The sequence below is a fragment of the Cyprinus carpio genome, chromosome A7 (assembly GCF_018340385.1).
Source record: "Cyprinus carpio isolate SPL01 chromosome A7, ASM1834038v1, whole genome shotgun sequence".
Lineage (NCBI taxonomy): Eukaryota > Metazoa > Chordata > Actinopteri > Cypriniformes > Cyprinidae > Cyprinus > Cyprinus carpio.
Genome location: NC_056578.1, coordinates 44,329,688 through 44,352,067, shown reverse-complemented (window position 1 = coordinate 44,352,067; position 22,380 = coordinate 44,329,688). Strand labels below are relative to the sequence as shown.

The following is a 22,380-nucleotide window of genomic DNA, read 5'->3' as shown; positions in this document are numbered from 1 at the left end:
ACTTTCTCCGACTGTAGTTTTTGCTGTGGTTTATGAAGAAGTACTTAAAGTGTATGGAAAGCAAAGTTACAATGATATAAAATTAGTGTCATTTTTATTATTATTATTATTTTTTTTTTTGTATGTTCACACCGATGTTAAAATGATATTTTCTGATTTGTGACATTACTTTTTATGTAATGCTAAAACACTGCTGGTCACTTTCAGAAGTTATAGTGATTCTTTCTTTTCCAAGAAAGAATGTGAAACAAATTCTTTATATAATTTTAATTTGTAATTTTTTAAAAATATAATTGAAATTGATTTTACACACTTTAAGCAATATCGTATCGCATATCAAATATCAATTATTGCATATTGCATTTTTCTTCAATAGTCTGTGAGAGTGTGTGTGTGTGTGTGTGTGTAAAGGCTGATTTATAATTCTGTGTTGGACCATAACCTCTACGCCGTAGGCTATGCATCAGTTTTGATTTATACTTCTGCGTCATTGTACGCATTGACTAGTGTTGTTTTTGGTGGCCTGTTTTAATTTTTGTCTTAGTCTAGTCTTTGTGTGAAGCTGTCATTTTAGTTTTTATTAGTTTTAGTCACGTTCATACTCTTTTTAGTCTAGTTTTAGTCGACGAAAACTGATGACATTTAGTCTAGTTTTAGTCGACGAAAACTGATGACATTTAGTCTAGTTTTAGTCAATGAAAATGGTATTTTAGTCTATTTTTAGTAATGCAATTCTATTTAACCCAGTCAATACAGTACAAGTACACACATAAATTTAAATAAAATAAATAAAAATAATAATAATAATAATAATAATAATAATAATAATAATCTGCTAATTTTTCTCCCAAAGATGAACCCAGGCTGGCCGGCCATCGATCCCTTTCTCTGTGTCAAGGCTGATTTATACTCGACGCGTCCGCAAGTTCGCTTGGGTCATCGCAGTGTTGCTGGAAGTTCACTTTGAGTGCACACAAACTATTCACATGGCGGAGTGCACAGCATTTTTTGTAACTTTCCGCATAGCTCCGCATCCGAACATGCACAAGTTCAGGGCGATTCTAGCCGAACATGCACGTGTGTGTCGGCGTTTGTGTGAAACAGAAGCAGTTTTTTTTTTGGAAAAAAATGTTTGCATAGTTTGTCCAAGGCTTCTTATTTTAAGTATGTTTTATTTTTATTGTATAAAATAGAATTAGAATTCATTTAGATATTAATTATACACTATTTGCTTAAAGTTGTCTTGTGTTTGATGCGTAATACAGCCAATTGTTTTAAAGGGGTCATGACATAAATATAAATAAATATTATTTTAACCCATTTTTTTGTGTACAATGTGATTAAAAACCTTTAAAAAATACTGAAATTACATTAAAAATGTGAATTATATTTGTCCCACCCTGTTTTCTCATCCTTTGATTCAAACAGTCTGTTTTTTTTTGGGGTTGTTTCCCCTTTAAGAGTTCAGTGTTAATGCCCACTGTTATGATTGGCTAACGACAGTGCCTATGGATCAATTATTAACACCCCCAGCCAGAACATTTGTGGATTGAGCGTAACTGTTTAGTAGCGGGTGATGCATTCGAAGCGATGGCTCTTGCAATGATAAAACCTTATATGTTTGAGCACATCTGCGTGGCATTGTAATTTTCCTGTACACAGACCCACTCGCTGTCCGTCGACTGAACACTTGTGAGGCGTGCGGCGCGACAACGATACGAAATGAGCGTAGTTGTCTTGTGCTGGAGGCGGTCATATGCAAATGGTTTGAAACGTCACTTCGCACCGTGACGTCACTTCTTACCATGGATCCAGAACGAGCTGTATTTAGAGCTTGATTAAATAAATGGCTCGTTTATAATGGGGAGGACCTCTTAAGCTATGAAACTCAGGACGTTTTAATGGTACAAAGACCTCTTATATTCCAAAAGATCAAGGCAAATTTGGTTTCTCATTTCATGACCCCTTTAAGTTTGTACATAAAGAAATTATTAATTAATCAACTCATTCATCACAAGACTTGTACTGGCAAATGACTTCTCACCGGTGATTCCCGATGGTTTTAGAGGACAATTACTCCTCGTCGCTCCACTGTCGTTTCAAAGAATAGTACAGCGGCGAACGTGACAAGTATAAAAGCCTCGTCCGTTTGGGAAGGAGCGCTCACAGTCAGCGGAGCCAGGCGAAAGTATAAATCCTGCTTAACTTTGTTTGTTGTCATCTTCTAAATGCCGCAAGTGGGGCTTGAGGAAATGACATCGGTCGCGTCCTTGCAGTGAGACACAGGAAACAGAAATACTGCAAAATAATAATAGTAACGACTAAACGAGACGAAATAACGTTAAAACATTTAGTTTTGTGTCTTTTTGGTCAATGAAAATGAAGAGACATTTTAGCATAGTTTTTATTTTGTAAACCACATTTAGTCTCGTTTTTATTCGTCAACGATACTGCATTATACATTTAACTATAGTCACCGTCACATGACCAGCATTTATGTTGCATCTCGTCTCGTTTTCATCACATGATAAAGGTTCGTTGACGACAATATTTAGTCATCATTTTTGTTGACAAAAGCAACACTAGCGTCGACGTGCAGTACACATGCTAACCGCTAGTATGCAGTGTCCACGGGCATGTTGGTGGTGTAACCCGTAGTACCACAGCAAAAGCCGAAGAAGAAGCGGCTCCTCAGAGAAGCATTATAGCCGTGACGGCGCCAAATAAATATCAAATCATTAAATCATTATTTAAAACTACAAAAAGGAGACAACAACGGAACAGGAGAAGGTGACATTCTTTCAATCTCCACAAGGACTGTACCACGGCAGATCAACATTGTTTGTCGCGGACGACTAGTGATTTAGTAGTAGTATAATAAATGATAAGACACTTGTTCTTTGCTTTTTTATTTTATATAAGAAGGTGTAACATTAAAATATATTAAAAGTGCACAATATAAACACACACCAAACTCAAGTACATACGGAGGGAGGGGTTCTAGCAGACCAATCACAGCGCTTGCAGTCCGCGTAGAATTGATGCGCTGTTAGATTTTTGGAGAGGTGCACGTCAGGCTACGCCATACTACACATAGCCTACGGCATAGGTTCGACGCAGAAGTATAAATTGGGCTTTAGTCTGTGAATGTGAGTGTGTGTGTGTGTGTGTGTGTGTGTGTGTGTGTGTGTGTGTGTGTGTGTGTGTGTGTGTGTGTGATCCGCAGGCGTTCTCTGTGAGCCACCGCTCTAATAAAGCTTTCTATCAATCCTGTTCAATCCATCAAAACTGCTTCAGTCCTTCTGCCCTTGAGCCACTTTCAACAGGAGACTTCAAATATTGACAGTCAAATAAATTGAGTGTGTGTTTGTGTGTGCATGCTGGAGGTAAAAACACTATATATATATATATATATATATATATATATATATATATATATCTAAACTATAGCTAGTAAACAGTGGTGTAGTAAATGTCATTGTGGCGTTTGCTCTGATGCTGAGGGAATGGCAGTGATCGCAGTGCTGACGGTGTGATTTCTTCATTAAACGCAAATACTGAACTGTCAGTAACCAGGTTTGCAGAAGTACCTCAGGCCAGCTGGCAGGAGGAGGGGCATGCCCATCTGTCAGCCAATCAGAACACAGATCCCTGCATGGTGCTGCCACTTCCTTTTGGCAGCCCGTCTGGCACAATTCAGAGGAGAACACTCGCCACGTTACGCCATAGAAAAGCCTCTAAAATATTTACTCCAGCTAAAAGTAATATTGAGCGTTCAGCTGGAGCGATAAAGCAGACTTCCTCTATCTCTCAACCTGCCCTTTAGAGGAGAGCTGTTTTTGTGGGCAGGAATGGATTTGCATATGACTGGAGCCGATAGTACGACTGCGAGCTCTCGCTGCTTTCTTTTCACATAATTGCTGGTATTTGCATTGGGAATCATGTCCTTACAGATGATCAGTGCATGATGCAATGACTCTAAACGCTGTGTGTGAGGTGGACTGGGCATCTCTTACCTCTTCCAGATTCATCTCATCCGGACCTTCCCAGAGTTTGATGAACTTTCCGGGCCGCTGTTTCTTCAGTGGTACCACCACGATGTAGTAACCCCTGCAGAGAGAGCCAGACAGAGTCTATAAGGTGGTGCTGACAGAGTAAGGACATCCATAAGGATTAGCTCCAATCAGTCTGGACTTTCCGATGCACTCGGGATGACACTGGATTAACGACGTGTTTGATGGAAGAGAGCGACCCTCAGTAAACATATCAATAACCTGCCAACCTCACCAGACTTTAGTCTAGTTTCACCTCCAGGAAGCTGGGCTCGGTCTCACGCTTCAGACGCACTAATGAGGGTCTCTCTGATAGACAGAATGGCAAAAAACAGGCCGTCACTTTCATTTACTTTCTAAACTCATATGACTTGCTTTCTCCCAAGAAACTCTAAAGATATATTCTGAAGAATGCTAGTCATTCTGTCCCATGCAATTACAACTGTGATTTTTGCAACTCTTACTCTGTGTAAGTAACTATTGACTATTAACCGTGGAGGAAATATTCCAAACGGTTTTGTGAAACACATCAACAGATACGTTGAAAACTTGCTCCACAGAAGTCATACATTTTTGGAACAGAATGGGGAAATGCTGATAGAATTGTCAGTGTTGGATGAACTTTCATAATGACAGACAGACCTGCTTGTATTAAACAATCCAACACAGCTATTATTATTCACAATCACAAAAAAATATTTCTCCACCAGCATCTTGCAGAAATGCTTGCAAGTAAGAAATAGACGTCACTTATAACTAACTAACTATTTATCTATTTTTATCAATCATTAATTGCAATAAAAAAATACAATTAAAAAAAACATTGACTGAAATAAAATTTAATGAAAACTATAGTAAATAAAAATGACAAATTGCAAAACAAAATTACTAAATCTTTAACAAATAATAATAATAATAATAAAAAAAATAAAAAAAAAAACTGAATTAAAAATAACAACAAAATAGACTGATTGAAGATCTGTGATACTAAAATTAAACCGGTAAAACTTTACTTGAAGGGGTGTGCATAAGACTGACATGACACCTTCATAAACATGTCATGACACACGTCATGAATATGAAGGAGATTTTATGCATGTTTACGACAACTGCTATTAAATGTCATTCGCTCAGTTATGTCATTTTTAATGTAAAGATGACATTATTTGACCTAACCCTAACCTAACCAATGCATAATGCACGTGGTACATGTACATTTACATACATTTGTCATCCTGCATTAAAAATTACATAACTGAGCGAATGGCACTTAATGACAGTTGTCATAAACATGCATAAAAATCTCCTTCATATTCATGACATGTTTATGAAGGTGTCTGTATGGTCTCACTTGCATAGGTTACTGTATGTCAATCATAAAAATGCACGTGGTACATGTACATTTACATACATTTACATACATTGATGTTTAAGATATATACTGTATGGTCTCACTTGCATAGGTTACTGTATGTCAATCATAAACATGATTACTGTAAAATATTGTTCTTTTTTATTGTTTATGTTCAAATTACTTCTTTTAATTTCACAAAGCACATGAATAAAGCAGGCTTGTCTTCAGATTTCTATTAGCAGCAGCATCTTTTACTCATAATTTTTACAGCAGAAAGTGCCATAGAGAACTGATATCTGTGAACATTTCAGCTGCTTATCTGGTCCTCACCACAGATAATCAACCTGTACGTGAGGGGAATTTCAAAATGTGCACATTCTCACTTCATTTAAAAATCAAATTAAATAAAGCTCTGTATGCTTAATATACATACATAGAAACCACCCAAAAACATGGCTGAGACTTGAACCCATTATAAAGTGACCCTAAATTATGATCACTGAAGGGTGATTTATACTTCTGTGTCGAAACTACGCCGTAGCTACGTCATAGGTTGTGCGTAGCACACGTAGCCTGACGTGCACCTCTCCAGAAATGTAACAACGCGCCAATTCTATGCAGACTGCAAGCATTGTGATTGGTCTGCTACAACCCCTCCCTCCGTATGTACTTGAGTTTTGAGTGTGTTTATGTGCACTTTAATATATTTTTAATGTTACACCTTCTTATATAAAATAAAACAAAGCAAAGAACAAGTGTCTTATCATTTATTTTACTACATAGCATTATACATCAGTAGTTGTCTGAGACAAACAATGTTGATCTGCCGTGGTACAGTCCTTGTGGAGACTGAAAGAATGCCATCTTCTCCTATTCCGTCGTTGTCTCCTTTTTGTAGTTTTAAATAATGATTTGATATTTATTTGTTGCAGTCACGGCTATAATGCTTCTCCAACGAGCTGCTTCTTCTTCAGCTTTTGTCGTGGTACTGCTGGTTACAACAGGAACATGCCCGTGGACACTGCGGACTAGCGGTTAGCATGTGTGCTGCACTTTGACGTGGACAACGACGCAGAAGTATAAATGAAAACTGAGGCATAGCCTCCAGCGTAAAGGCTACGGCGTATGTCCGACGCAGGAGTATAAATCAGCCTTTAAACTTAAATTCAAAGTCAAAAGAACAATAATGTGCACAATATTTATATATGTAAATGCCATGTGAACTAGAGATCAGTTTTTGTTCATTGAGATTAACTGAACCATCCTGAACTGTCACGGAGGTTTCTGTAACCAAAAATGTATTGTGAGCCATGACATCAAGACCTCTGCTTTTGTTAGAATAAAATTGAAAGAAAAAAAAAGGGGTTGGAAAATTGAAAATGGTCAAACAACCAACTTTACAACTTTTGGACCACTTGGGATGGAAAGACTAAACAGAATAATTGGTAAATGCGTTCCAACAAATGGAAAAGATTAAAAAACGTATTGTTGAGACACAGGTGAATGATCTTCTCGTAAAAGCCCATGGTGCTTCTCTCGTTAAACTCAAACACAAAGCAGAACTGGTACTCACTTCACTTTCTCAGCCGTCTGAACCGTGGGCAGCTCGACCGTGACCATGCCGTCTGAACTGGTCTTGCCGATCAGGTAGGGTTTGGTGCGCAGTATGTCAGGCGCTGTCATGGTGGAGACGCGGTGCTGCAGTCCTCCGGCGCTGTTCCCGCGGTTGGTGAGCAGGAAGGAGTACTGCGTCTCCGGCTGAAGGTTGGTGATGAGCTTCTGCGTCAGCTTCCCATCCACCTCCACGCTCTGGCCGTTATCGTACAGGATCTATGAGGAACCACATTTACACCAATCTTTAACCAGATTGAATGTGATAGCTGGAGCTAGTGACCCAAAACCTAGTGTGCAGCCTGTGTAGGCAGCATTTTAAGGAATGCTTCAAATATTAGGCATAATTTTTTGGCCAAATATTAAACCGGAATTGCATGTATCCATCATGCCATCTTTTGCGCTACTCTGCCTTAGAAGATCCCTTGTGAAAAAGTAGTAGTTACTTACAAGTACATATTTAGTGCATACTCAGCATACTAAGAGTATTTATTACGAAACAATACTTTAAAATAAAATACTTAAATATGAACTGAATCAAATGTTTTCAGATACTTAACTGCATTTTACTTGCAATTAAATTAAAATGTATTATAGTTTAAATTGAATTAGCCTAACTTTAGTGTTTTGACCCTCTTAAGTAGGACTGAAGTACATCTTTATGTAATTTTATAATGACTTCTGTCTTTGAAATATGGTTAAAGTACTGCTGAATGTACTGACGAGTGATTTATGATCAACTAAAATATATTTAATGTCATTACTATTGAAACTGTGTGTCATGTATTTAAATATGAAGCTGCAATTCAGCAAATCATTAAATTGAATGCTAATATTGAATAATACACTACAGTTAAAATGCTAATCAGGTTCTTTTAATGTGCTTTAGTAGGTTAGTCAACACATCCAAATAAGTGTACTTAAGTGTTAAAACAGCACAACACATTATTAAAACAATGATTTAAAACACTTTAAAGTAAGACTTAATTTCACATTATTAAAAAGGTCACTTTTTAAAAGTGTACTTAAGTGTGTTTAGAAACAAATTCATGAAAGTGTCTCTCTTTAAGACACTTAAGGCGCCTTTTATATTTTTTAACATACTTTAAAGTACACTACAAGTGCGCCTTCAACACAATTAAGCACACTTCTTTTTCACAAAGGAAAGCTGGCACTGTAGACGGTTTCTAGCTGACATGCCAACGGTTTCTCCGAGTCTCTCACCGTAAACGGCTGCGCGGGGTTGTAGTTCTCGGGAATCTCCCACGTCAGCAGCACTGAGGTCTTCATGGCAGCGCTCACGTGAAAATTTTTTGCAAACACTGCTAAAAGAAAGTTGGGGCAGATGAATTAGACAAACAAATCCGCAGCACTCCGTTTCAACATCAGCCTTACCTGCCAAGCACTTCGCCTGCTACCTCATGAGGACTAGCCCAGAGCTCCAGCCTTACCTGCAGCTTACCATCGACTCTCCGCAGGACGCTAACTGATTTGAACTAGCTATGCTAGGGACATTTTCAGATTTGCTTTGCTCCTGAAATCCAAACTCTTTCTCACAGTTGATATAAGGTTGTAGAAGAAGGCAAACGGGGCCGAGACGGTGTTGTGAGCCTCCTACCTTGGTTGATGGGTTGCGTTCTGATCTGGACGCTAGGACTGTAAGGGCCGGGGCCCTTACTGGTGAAGGCACACATTTTAATATCGTACGTGGTGTCTGCTTTAAGGCCGTCCAGCGTGACGGTGGACTCGGGTGCTGAGATGAACAGTTCTGAGGGGCTACGAGGGCTGTTGATGTCTTTGTACTGAAGGGCGTATTTGATAACGGCTCCGTTGCGCTCGGCTAACGCCACAGGCTGCCAGCTGACCTGGATGGTGGTGGTCGTGCTACTTTCAGCTACGATGCCTTGTGGGTAACCGGCAGGAGTGTCCTCGGGCGTGGTGATCTCCTTCACCGTCTCCTCTCCGAATCCCACCCGGTTGCGGGCTGAGAGGCGGAAGGTGTAGGACGCCCCCTTGTGGATCTCTTTGGTGGTGTAGTGGTTCTCGCGCTCGGAGAACTCGATCACGGTCAGGGGCTCCACGTCCTTGCGGCCGAACCGCAGCCGGTAGCCTTGCAGCAGGCCGTAGGTGTTTGTCGGCGGGTGCCACTGCAGTAATGCCGTGCCCATGTTCGTCGGACTCACCATGAGACGAGGCTTTTCCGGAACTGAAATCAGAAAGATGACACGGAGAAACATACAGCGGTTTAGAGGTAGCCGACTTGACCTCAATTCATAATATCAATATAGAGCAGAACGTAGTCATTTTTGCTGGATATACAGTTGTTATGATATGTATACCACTGAAATCTCACAGTTACGATATCACAGCAATAACTAATACTAGATAAACTAATCCAAGAAAAAGAAAAGTACAGCAGTCTAGGGGGCAGCGATTTGAATAAACTATTATATGAGCAATTTCATAATAGCAATAAATATACAACAATAGAGTTTGTTACAATACTAAATACTTGGACACATAATTTCAAAATCAGCACAAAAACTAATACTATCTTAACTAATCCAAGCTTCGATGAAATAAAGAGAATACAAGTGTCAATAGTGGATGAAATTAATTATGAAACTAATTTCGTTTCAGTTGTTAGGCAGCTCTACAAAAGATAGTATTGTCATAATAGACACTTAGTTGTGTAAAATAACTTCCGCTGTAACCTGTGTGAACGTCAGTACCCATAGCAAGGGACTGCTGTGATTTACTAATGAACAATCCATCACAGATGTTTCATCAAAACATATTAACCACAGTTTATGATAATTAAATAGACCGTTTGAAATACTGATGTTTATTGTCAAGTTCAACAAAGTTTGTTTAATTTTCTTGTCAAAATTGGCTACAGCCCACTGACAATAATGCAGGCGGAAATTCTTTCATGCTACTAATGGAAGCCGGATGTGAAGACACGCGGACTGTGAAAAAGACCTATTCAGCTCATTTCAGATTCAATGCTGATTCACTTCAAGTTGATTTATTGATTCAGTCAAGAGCATTTTTGGTTTGATTTACATTAATGACACAAACATATATTAGGCTGCTGTCACTTTAAGACCTAATACATGGATCAAATAGAGACAATTTTCTCCCAGTTGTTTACATTCACCTAAGACATGGCTGGCAATGCTTACATAAATACTGCCTTTATGTGTGAATTTGACCATTTGTGCGGACTGAAAAAGAACTCAGTTCACACAATGTGTAAGTACCTAATTGAGTTTTGCGTCATGTTGCACTTGAGCTCATAGTGCAATGTAACCATGATAGAGACTGAAATCTCTATCAGTGAAGACAAATTTCTAAACCAGTTTAGACTGATCTAACATACAGCCACCGATCCTCTTAATATTGCACTGCTATATCTATCCTCCTAATTCTCCAGTTGAAAAACCCTGCGAGTTTCACAATTTGTAACGAGACAATATCAAATAGAAATCAAGAGTGATACTGTGTGCCTTTTCACAGTCATGTTAAATAAAAGGCTTTTCAGGAGCTAAATAACAGCACAATTAGGGGTCCAACAGAAAAGCACCTGCACTTATGAGCGATTGCATGTTTCGAGCCATTCAGTGATAATCGAGACAGTGTGTCGTATTCATTTCTTTAGAAAAAGTATATTTTGCCATTTTCCATACAGACTTTTCTGTTATTTCCTTAACCCCTGCGAGCATTTAAAAGTCAGAGCCGTAGGTGAGTGGAATTACAATCGCCGTCATCACTGCGAGGGCAATTATAGGCATTCACTCTTAATGGCTGCAGAGGAGAGGCCTGAGCCTCGGTGGTGCTCACAAAATCCACAGCAGCAGAGACAGAAATTGCTCTGAAGTGGCGCAAACCTACCAGCTCCGGTGGTGGTGACCAGCTTGGGTTTGCTGCGAGCGCCGTCGCCTTTGGTCGTGTAAGCAGCGACTGTAACCGAGTACATGGTCTCAGCGTGCAGGTCAGTGAGGACTAATTCCTGGAAAAAGACAGCAGGACGTGAGTAATTTTAACAAAAAGCTTTTAAAATCATTATTAAAAAAGAGCTCAAGAATGTGTTTACTTACAAGAGTAAAATGTCAGTATAAAAGAATTAAGGAAAATGTTTCTGTGTGCATTAGGACTCATTCACTAAGAAAATCAGCGTGCTTTGCTCCTCGTTTGTAAGTCGCTTTTGCTAAATGCATAAATGAGTTTTTACAGGTGCAAACACACATGCATTTGTTCATCCTCTCATTATAATATTCACGATTATTTTAAATGCATGCATGTCCATAAGTAGTATTTAGCATAATAACTGAATGTGAAATTATTTTGTTTAAATAAGAAATAAGCCTTACTGTTGGGTCACTGAGTTATTCAGTTTCTTAAAATAATATTATGAATAAACATTTTCGGTTAACATACTGCATATATCTGTGAGTTTGCATGCAAATATGAGATTTAAGTTGTTACAAAATCTCAAAATCAGGATTTCTGTGATAACATTCATATGCAGATATTATTCACATGTATTGTTAATGAATGAGATGGCATATTTAGATGGTTATGCAAAATAATATTAATAGGCCAGCAAACAAAGAACGTGTATGTAAATCAAGTAAATGTGCAAAGCTGCAGAATTCTGTGAAGTACTCACATGTTCGGCTGAATCATCATACTCCCACTGAAGCCCAGACCACGGAGCAGCAGGAGGAACAAACAAACAGACAAACAAGAGAAGAAGTTCAATTACACTTTGCTGGTGAAGACTCGAGAGAGTGTCAGACGATGTGTGCCTCTTCTGTTTCGGTGAGCGAGCAGATGTTGGATGATGAATGATTCATAATTCTGGAGGATTCAAACAGCGTGTCAGTGTCTCTGCGTTGCACACTGAGGTCAGGATGTGATGCGTCGTGTGAAATCAGACGGGCCGATCTCATCACGCTGTCCATTGTCTAACATGAAGTCATGTATAATCAAGAATATAACAGGTCTATGCGCTGGGTGTGATTCATGGCACTTTATCAATAACCTCACATGGGAAAATTAATGTCTACGGAAAGCCTTCAGTCTTAAAGGGGTCATATGATGCGATTTCAAGTTTTCCTTTCTCTTTTGAGTGCCATAAGCTGCTTGTGAATAGATAATATCCCCTAAGTTGCAAAGACTAAAGTCTCAAACCAAAAGAGATATTCTTTATAAAAGTTAAGACTCGTCCATGCCCCCCTAAAACGCCTCGTTTAAACACGCCCCCACATGTCTACGTCACGATGTGGGAAGATTTGCATAAAGCCGCCCAAATGTTCACGCAAAGAAAGAAGGCGTAACTTTGATTCTCGCTGTTGCTGCTGGTGCCATGTCGTGGAGACGTGTTTCGTTGTGAAGGCAAAACTACTTTGTTTGGTCTTCTAAAAGAGGACACAACTAGAAATCAGTGGTTAAGTTGTATTTACAACACTGTTCCAGAACACTTCAATTCAAATAATAAATGTGCAGCACATTTTATGGAGGACTGTTTCCTGATCCTGGGAGAGAAGACTCGTTTCCAGGACTGGAATTGAGAACCGCTGGTGTAGAGTAGTGCTTGTCGTTTGTCGTTTCTCCGATCACAAATGCAGACATGGTTTTATGTTTACACGGTGCGACGCAACGCGTAAAAACACAGTATAAGTCATCATAATCCGTAATTATGTCCCCACTGGATGCAACAAATGCCTCGTTTGTGATGGGTTTTATTGGTTTTGTCTCGTCGCGCCGGTGTTTTGACAGGGACACACATCACAGTATGTTAGGGGCGTAACATTTCCGTCACACGCTTGAGGTATTCGGCCAATCACAAAGCACTGGATAGCTGGCCAATCAGAGCACACCTCACTTTTCAGAACGATGAGCTTTGTAAAAAATGATGATTTCAGAAAGGCGGGGCATAGAGGAGAAACAATAATGTACAGTATGTGGAAAATAATGTGTTTTTTAAACCTTAAACCGCATAAACACATTGCATTACACCAAATACACAAAATAATGTTCTTTTTAGCAACATCATATGACGCCTTTAAAGATAATGCAAAAGGATATACGAACCTCTGGATGTCATAAGTATACACTTAAGGTCCTCTTTCTTACAGTTATTTGTGTCCTTCAATAACTTGCAAGCAAGGACTTTTACAATGAATAGCTGTGTGTTATTATAACGCATTACACACGTTTCATTTTAGTTTTAGTCTTCTTTGCTGTGTGTTCAAACTTGTGCTTCCTTGTTGTATTATCACATATGCACAATTTACAACGATTAATAAGTAAAATAAATTAATATATTTATTCTGTGCAATAATCACATCATCTTTACTTAATGTATTTATTATCGTAAAAATACCAACATTAAATTGTCTTTCTAACAATTATAACTATATAACTATATTACATTTATACAACAATTACAACTATATATATATGTGTGTGTGTGTGTGTGATTCTGGGATTGCCTGGGATTGCGTGTTCTGGGATTGCCAAATTAAGCCTACTTTCTGGTAACTAGGTAGGTAGCTCGCTAGCTTGTGAAAGAGTCCTAAACTTTAATCAAAATAGTTGGCAGCTGGCTGTATGAACCCTCATAACCACAAAACTTGTCAAAGTTGTAAAGCCTGACTTGAGAAGTGGTACAGCTGTGCAGGTGGGTGCCTACCTGAGCGTCGTCGATCAGCATGTCCTTGATGACAGGGTGCCCAACGGGTTCCCCATTAACCATCCTGACATAGTGCACCTGGTACCCACGGATCTGGCCGTGCTGCCTGCTCGGCACCGGCGACCGCCACAGCACTTTAACACACGTAGAGTTGACAGCCTCCACCTCGACTTTACGAGGAGGGCCACTGGGCACTGAGAGAATTATGGGATAAAAGACAAAAAGGTCAAGCGTAAAGACGACACCTCCCATCCGACTGGACGAGACGTCTCCCCTGAGAAAGCAGTGAAGCAGACAAAAATCTACCAAATGGAATTATGTCATTAACAAGTACTGGATAACACTAATATCTTGACAATGGGAGGTCAAAAACAAAAAAGAGAGAGAGAGAAAAAACAAAAACAAAAAAACAAAAACAATCCCCAAAAACTGGTCACACAGCTGACCTAATTATTATTATTTGTTTTTTTCTGAAAAATGGGTTTAGTGGATTCAAAATATGGAATAAAAACAAGCAAAAATAAGCCAAGAGTGTTTCAGGTTTGAAGCACTTTAAAGGAGTTTGGCTATGATAGAGTGAAGACAAAAAGAAAAACAAATGGAAAAATTTAAGAAAAAAATGTCATTATCATGGGACGTTTGAGAAAAAAAGCCCCATTTCTGAAGATTCACTGTCGATTTAGTCATCTTTTTTCATGTATGAAAATGAGTTTCACTCCATTAAAAAAGCCATTTCATTTATCTTAATAAGAAAATGAGGAAAAAACAGCAAGACATTTGGGATTGTTGGAAGTTTAAGGTCGTCAGAAGAACATGCCATGAAATAAGTCTGGTCAAGTAAAAAGTCTGAAAAATTCTCTCGAAAATTCTCCCAAAAATTGCCAAAGGGGATAAATGTTGGTTCGGTGAAAGGTCACAAAAAATCCTGGTTAGTAGAGTTAGTGTAAATAGAGGGAGTGAGAGGGGCGAGGGGTGTTAGGGTGCCTTGGGCAGAAGTCTGGCAGAAGTGGGGCGTGTTTTAAGAGTAGACATTAGCATAGGGTCACAGTGGCGTGTGAGTAAGACATACCATCCTCCTCTGTACGGATTAGCTGAGGTAAACTCTCCGGGCCTTCTCCCGCTTCAGTGTGGGCGCTCACTGTCACACGGTATTCTGTCCATTTCTCCAAGTTTTCCAACAGATAATGGAACTTTTCTGGCGGTATGTCCGAGACTTGATTCAACGAGGTATCGTCGCCTTCGGTCGCCGCGTACTGGACGGTGTATTTGGTCATGATTCCATTTTGGAGCTCCACCGGGGGCGGTTTCCAACTTACCAGAATGCTGGTAGAATTGGGACTAGTACACTTGACTTCCTGGGGTGGAGCTGAGGGCTCTGATTGGAGGATCAGAGGAATGTGGGAGGAGCAGAATAGTCATTTAATCGGATTGGAGAAGTTTTGGAGTTTGGTTGGATCCAGGTGAGGTTCACGGGGGTTGAGGTAAGAGGATTTTTTTTGTTTTTGTGGTGGAGGTGGAGATGAGGTTGATGGACAAACAAAAACAAAAAACAAAGGGAACATAAAATGACATAAAATGAGGATGAATCAGAGGGACTACATTTATTTAAAAAAAAAAAAATGATGACATGAAAATAAATTTAATGAAGCTTAAAAAGAAGAACAAAATGGGCAGAGATGTCACAGACTTCTCATAAGGAGGTAGAAAAGATAAATCAAATTCACAAATTGTGCAGGGTGGGACTGGTGCAGACCCTAAAGCTACAGAACCTACCTTCGTGACTCTACTTCTATAATTTCCCCCTAAATATCCTAAATTCAGGGCTCAAATTTCAATTGCTCTCATCATACTTCAACAGCACTGTGAAATATCTCAAAGAACCGCGTTTAAATCGGGCCCTGTTTCCTCCAAGCAGTTACCATCAATCCAAAATTTCAAAGGTTGATGTGTCAGCTCTGTAAAAACAGGAAATGCATTGCTCACCAACCTTTCCGAGGCCTGTTGGTTTGAGGTAAAAGCCTGGTTTTTCCAAGAGTTCCTGACTGACATTTCTAGACTTGGACATGCAAACACTATCGCAAAAACAGCCCTCCGAGATACTTACCTGGCATGTACTCAGAAGACCTCAGATTTATTCAGATTGTCTCAAATTGTGAGCACGAAGTGAAGCACAGTCATACATTACTTATGCATCAAATTAGGCAAGATTAATGAAGGAGTTGATCTAAAGGTTTGGTTACAGTTCGACTTGAATGAATGAAGAATAAATATGAGGTCTTTTGGGAATGCAATTCTCTTTTCTAGCTACGTATCATTGCATTTGAGCTTACAAGAAGGCTCCAGAGGGAAACTCTCCAAATTTGGTAAATCTTTCAGATGCAGTGTGGTATACAATTGCCAAAGTCAAAAAACAAGTCACGGCTGCTGCCAAACAGATGAATAATTCTGTCTCATCTCTTACTTGGCTAATAAATGACGCCAAATTGAACAAAGTGACCTTGTCATTTGACTACATCTTTCCATCAGTTGCTTTTCATTCAAACGAGACGTTTGCTAACATCGCCCTTAAAGCGGAGAACAGAAATGCCTCCATCTCTCAAAATCATCTCCCTGTAAAGCACTGCTCAAACAAATTCAGGATTACATTAGCAAATTCTGTTGAGAAATGGAGGATTTCTGCTTGGTTACGTGGTGCGCCTGTTCTTGAGCCGCTGTGTTTGGGAAAGACAGAAAGGGACCTACGTGTCTGAGGCGTTTCGGCTGAGATCTCGTTGGTGTATGCGCCGATGCCGTGTTTGCTGCGAGCGGCCAGCTGAAATGTGTAGGTAGTGAACGGCTTCAGGTCTTTCAGTAAATAGGTTGTGGTTGGCTCAAAGCTTACTCGTTTCTGAGGAGGGAATAACAGAATAGAGTTTATACAGTCAACCTGAGCAATGACAATGACATCAATTCTGCGACTTAGATGAGTGAAGGCGTTTGCCAATGACGATTCACGTTCGGACCTCCTCTTTGTCATCTCCTTTCTTATAGAGCAGCTCGTATCCGATGATTTGATTGTCCTGGCCCGTCTGAGTCGGCGGGTTCCACGATAGCAAGATGCTCGTCTCAGATTTGGCTTCGCCTTTGAAGTCAGTTGGTTGAGAGGGCACTGTAAAAATGTATGATACAAACGGTCATTTCTCTTCATGTTTGTATTGTGGGAATACATTAGTGGACAAGCTTAGTCCTCCTGGAGTAACCTGAGGTTCATACCAGATTAAACTGCAACTCAATTGTGAATATTGTTTACATAAAGCTCATCCAATCAGAGTCTTTAGTTTTAAACTTGAGATTTTCATAAAGTGCTTTTACCACAATGCCATTCATCTGCTGAGAATCATCTGATTTTTTTGATTTGTGTACACCAAGTTACAATTCAAAATAGAAAAAAAAAAAATCGAATGAGGTAATTCATTCATGGGCTTATATAAAAATACACCACATGGCATTATGTTGCATTTACAGCTAAAGAACCATAGTGTGATATAAAATTATCCATGATGTTATGAAAAGCTTCTGACTCTTACAAATTTTAAAGATAACTGCAAAAATGACTCAACAAGAGCTGTTATTCCTGACAATCCCAACACCCACCTCCAGTTTTGGCTATGATCTGCAAATCAGAAGAGAGTGGTCCATCTCCTACAGAGGTGAAGGCCAGGACCTTGATGTAGTAAGTCTTATTGGGTGTCAGGCCCGGAATGGTGAGGAAGTTGGAAGTCCTTACAATCTGTTTCTCCCACTGGTTGACATGCTGGCTGGGATCGGTGGTGTAGTAAACCCTGTAGCCCGTAATCTGCCCATTTGCCTCCTCGGGTTCATCCCAGTGGATGATGGCGGTCGTGGCACTTAGCATGCGCCCTCGGACTTGCCGCGGGGCCGTACTCGGTGCTTGCTCTGCTGTTTTGGCCTCGATGGCTTCACTGGGAGGCCCACGTCCAATGTTATTCACTGCGACTACTCTGAACTGGTAGTCGGAGTAAGGGCTTAGCCCGCCCACACTGTATCGAGTGGTGGCGACTCCATCGATCTCTTTAAAAGAGTCCTCAGAGTTTTTGGGCTTGTGCTGGATGATGTAGTAAGAAACAGGTTCGGGATTCCCAGAATCCCATGTGAGTGTGATGCTTGTTGCTGTGCGTTCCGTTACCTGGGGAACACCTGGTGGCTTCGGTAAAGCTGGAGCAACAATAAAGAAGCTCATCAGTGAATATCAATGATTTGGAAAATGGAAAATCCACTGCACTTATTTACTTACGATGACTAGAGCAATATTAAAGATTGTGGGGGGAAATCATTAACATTGAATGGTGCCCATTTTAGTTCCTGATTCGATGAAGGAAATATCCAAATCCGCCAACTTTTCCCTGAGTTGCATTCTATAATGAGCCTAATTTACTTACAAAAGGTGGCATTTCAGCACTTTTAACGCATGGATTGCAAATGGTTAGTGAAAATGCGAGTTGTCTCATTGAAATATGGCACTACACGTGCACGTATCAGTTTAGTGTATTATGCCCTCACTCTCAAAGGACATAGACATTTATAAATATTTGGTAACTAACAAACAGGTGTGAAATGATTATTCTCCTGGTCTAAAGGAAATGTCTTTGCTGTGTGTGCTCTTGTGTTGGTTCTTTGTATGGCTTTGTCATTAGCATTCACAAACCATGTGCTTTTCCCTTGGGATACTTGCCAGAGGTTAAAGTGTCAGCTTGCTCTACCAACACAGGAGCAGTAGACCTGGGTTATAGCACTGTTTGCCGCTAATGTAATACAGCAAAAGAGCTCAGAGTCTTGACAGTACCCCCACGATAAGGAGAAAACCAAGTTACCCCAGAGGAAAGAGAGACTCTGCGGTTTGTTTAGAACATGTCTTTAATACTCCACAGGCTGTAATTTATTGCTTTAATTCAGAGCGCATTAGGTGAGGCTGGCGATAGGACAGATAATGTTTAGTCTTTGCGTGCTGTCTCCTGGAGCATATTATGACTAATGTGATTTTGTTATGTCTGCTGCAGACAAAGGCTTTGTGTGTGTGGATGTGAACAGCTGTAAGTGTGTCGGCCTGTTTGAGCGAACGAGTGTGCCAACAGTAGGAGCTTGTGGATTCATCTGCAGAATGTGAAAAGACAGATCAAATAACAGGAGCTTGGTGCCGGTTGGAATGTTAAGTGTCGAGTCGTCTCATGGATTCTCACCTTTGACTGTGATCTGTGCGACCGCCTCTATAACGCCCAGCGTTGACATGGCGACACACGTGTAATTGGCAGACTGCCGTACGTCAGTGAGTTCCAGCACGTTTCGCCCAATGGGCATGTCATCTTCAGGGGTCAAATCCTCCGACCCCAACATCCATTTAACATAGGGCATCGGTGACCCAACGGCCACACAGGTGATGTTTACGCTGCCGCCGGGCATGATCTCATTGTCCGTTGGGGGAATGGAGAACCGGGGTGGAACCCGTCTCACTGCAAGAGAGCACAAGTCCTGGTAACTTTCTTTACAGACTTGCTGAGGGAACATTTGAGAGCATTTAACAGGTGAGGAACTGACAAAGCCTTAGCAAACAAAGATCTGGTGGACACTGTATCAAATGGTTGAGATATAGCAGGATCCAACAGGAAACTACTGAACATGTACTGCACACAAACATTCCGCTTCGCTCCCTTTGGACTGGGACATTGAAACAGACGCCATGCACAGGTGACCCACGCGTGACAGACGGACGACAGCACACTGGGGAACTGGAGGGCCACAGCATGCAGGAGTTGTGTGCGCTTGTACAACTTTGATGCTGCGTTCTCTTCCAGTTGATGTGAAGGAATGTGCTGAATCACATTGCCACATCACACACAGGGCGACGGGCACCGCGGCAGGGCCGCCGCTAACTAACAACAGGTAGAGACTAGCTGTGACTGACTGCAGCTGCCATTCAAAAAGTGGACACAGGTGTCAACAGAAACAATAAAAGTGGGAATCTGAAACTGAATCGAAAATTAACAGATGCAACAAACTTATAGATGAGCAACAGATAAACCCTAGATGCAAATGGGGCGTGGGGGGGGCATTCCTGAATCTGTCATGCAAACAAGCAAACTGCTCATTCCACAAGGAAACTTTGGGAATTAGAGAGAAATGGGGAACAAGAGGAGAGAAGAGGAAGAGAGGGAGGACTAGCAGAGTCAGATAACAGGAAATCAACAGGGCTAATAAAAGCAGGAGTCTCCAAGACATCCAAGACAGAAAGAGAGAGAGAGAGAGAGAGAGATAGGGATACTATGTGCCAGCTTCTCAGAAGAGGGTTTACAGGACAGCAGAAGGGTGGGGGAAGATTCGAGAGTCCAAAATAACTGAACTGATGTCAGTGTTACTGCTTACATACTGTCAGTCTCAGACGGCAGTGGCTGATGTATAATGCACACTACAGTAGCAGGAGCTTTCTCAAAGCGACAGGCTCCGCCGGCTTTACACAGCTTCTGGGAGTCAGTGTGCAGCGGTTTATATCAGTCCTGCTACAATGAGCCCATCTGAGGACGACAAATCTCTGGATTTGATACAGTTTGAGGTTCATCATAACAAGTCTCGCAAGATTTTTGTAGAGATTCTTTTTGGTGGCAGTGCACTACATCGGTGCTTCCCAAACATGCTCCTGGAGGCACACATCTTCAAACTCTTTCTAAAGTGATTCAGTTCTCTTTAGAGACTCTAGGACCTGAAATGGTTGGGTCGGAGAAGGGAGATGTCCAAAATATACTGTTGGTGTGCAACCAGGGGCAGGGTTGGGAAACAATGAACTAGATCTCTATGATTAGAACATTACATTCCACTAAGGAGGGCTTCCTCGAATCCTAGGAGGACCGCTGATCTGCAGAGTTTGATTTTAACCCCAATGAGACAGCTAGTTAATGTCTTCAGAGTTACAGGTGGGTGAGTTTGATCAGGGTTCGAGCTAAAATCTGCACTCTGCACTATGATGAGGGTTAAATCCCATTGAACTGCTCCTATTCGTCACACCTGAGTCTAAAGAGTTAAAATCTCTTTGAGTCTCTGTATAAAACCACCAGAAACGGAGGAAAAAAGAAGGAAAGATAACAATTTTGCCAATGTGCAGCACGCATTTGACCGGAGATATCGCGCTTTTCTAGAGAGGAAATCTTTAATTATTGCAAACAAATTATCAATCCTATTGCAATGAATTTCCAAATAAAATGCTGTTCCAGGAGACGTGATGTTTTCATTTCAATACCTTTCAGTTTTTCGGGTCTTGGGAACAACCCTCTACATGCATCAATTGTCCTTTATTAGCAGCCTGTTAGGTGGAAAGGAAAGAAAATATCTGATCTCACAGAGCTACGGAGCATGTCTCATCGCAGTTTGTGCCGTGGTGAAGGTCAGTGAATGGGGGCTTGTTTCTAGGTGTTTGGAAATCACGTGTCGGTAACGAAGCAGGACCACTGACATGTGGGAGAAGACAGACAACTTCAGCATGACCAATCCACCATGCAACCCCCCAGCAGACTGCGCACATTTTGACTGACATGCACCACTTTTTGGTCAAGCAGTACAGCGGAGAGCAGGGCATTCGTTCAGACCACAACAAAAGGGAAAAGAAGAAGAAAAAACGATCCAAAACATAGAGCATAAGGAACCAAAAGCAGAATTTAATCATAGACACGCTAATGCAGCTACAATCATTTTTTCATACTCTTGGGAACTGTGACTAGCATCTGTATCATTTGTTTTCTGAGTTTGAAGATGGTTAGAAAGAAAAAAACACACCAACCTTCTCGCAGCTCTGAGGGATGTAGGGAATTGATGCGGAAACAAAATAAAATGAGGAGAAAAACAAGGGAAAATACAGAGAGAGTAAAACAGGCCACATTCAACCCAGAGAATTGCTGCTAGAGACAGAATGTCTAGGAAAAGAAAAGTGTGCTGCATTTTACAGGCCTTTTATTGCTCTGCCCATTAAACAATATGACACAGGTCCAGTTATGAGCTTTACATGCCATCAGCAGTTACTGTGGTCTTTCTTCTGGAGTTTTGTTCAAAGAGCCTTTGAGAAACGTACTTTGGTTTTTCATGTAAACCACATGACTGGGACCTGTGCATGAATACAGCCGCAGTATTTAAAGCTGTAACATGTTTGTCTGAGCAGCGCTGGACATCAGGCCTGCAAGGTTTATAAATTGGAACATATTTCAAGACAAATTTAGGCTTAAAGTCAACATGAAATCATAAGCACAGTTTTCTGACTAATATGGGAGATTCAGCGGCATGCTGGTTTATGAACTACAGAGAGCAGTTGTTTTTAAATTTCCTTATGGATGAAATGAAGAAAATAAAGCTCTTATTTGTAAATATAAAATATGTCTCACTATCAAAGTAAAAAGAGTTACGAAAACAATTTCATGCTGACTTTAATGTGCCATATTATACATATTTCCAAAAATAAATAAATAAACATTTTATATTTATACAGTGGAGAGATTCTTCAGTTAGGGGACCTTCTGATTGCTTGAAAAATATAACAATAATAATAATAATAATAATAATAAAAAATATTTATTTCACCTTTGTTTTGGATTATCTCTGAACTATAGTTCTCAAATAGTGGACAGTTA

At 40.4% G+C, this 22,380-nt stretch overlaps 1 pseudogene; it reads right to left on the bottom strand.

The window, feature by feature from the left end:
• LOC109056765 overlaps positions 1-22,380 on the bottom strand; it is a 322,386-nt pseudogene that overhangs the window by 35,824 nt on the left and 264,182 nt on the right.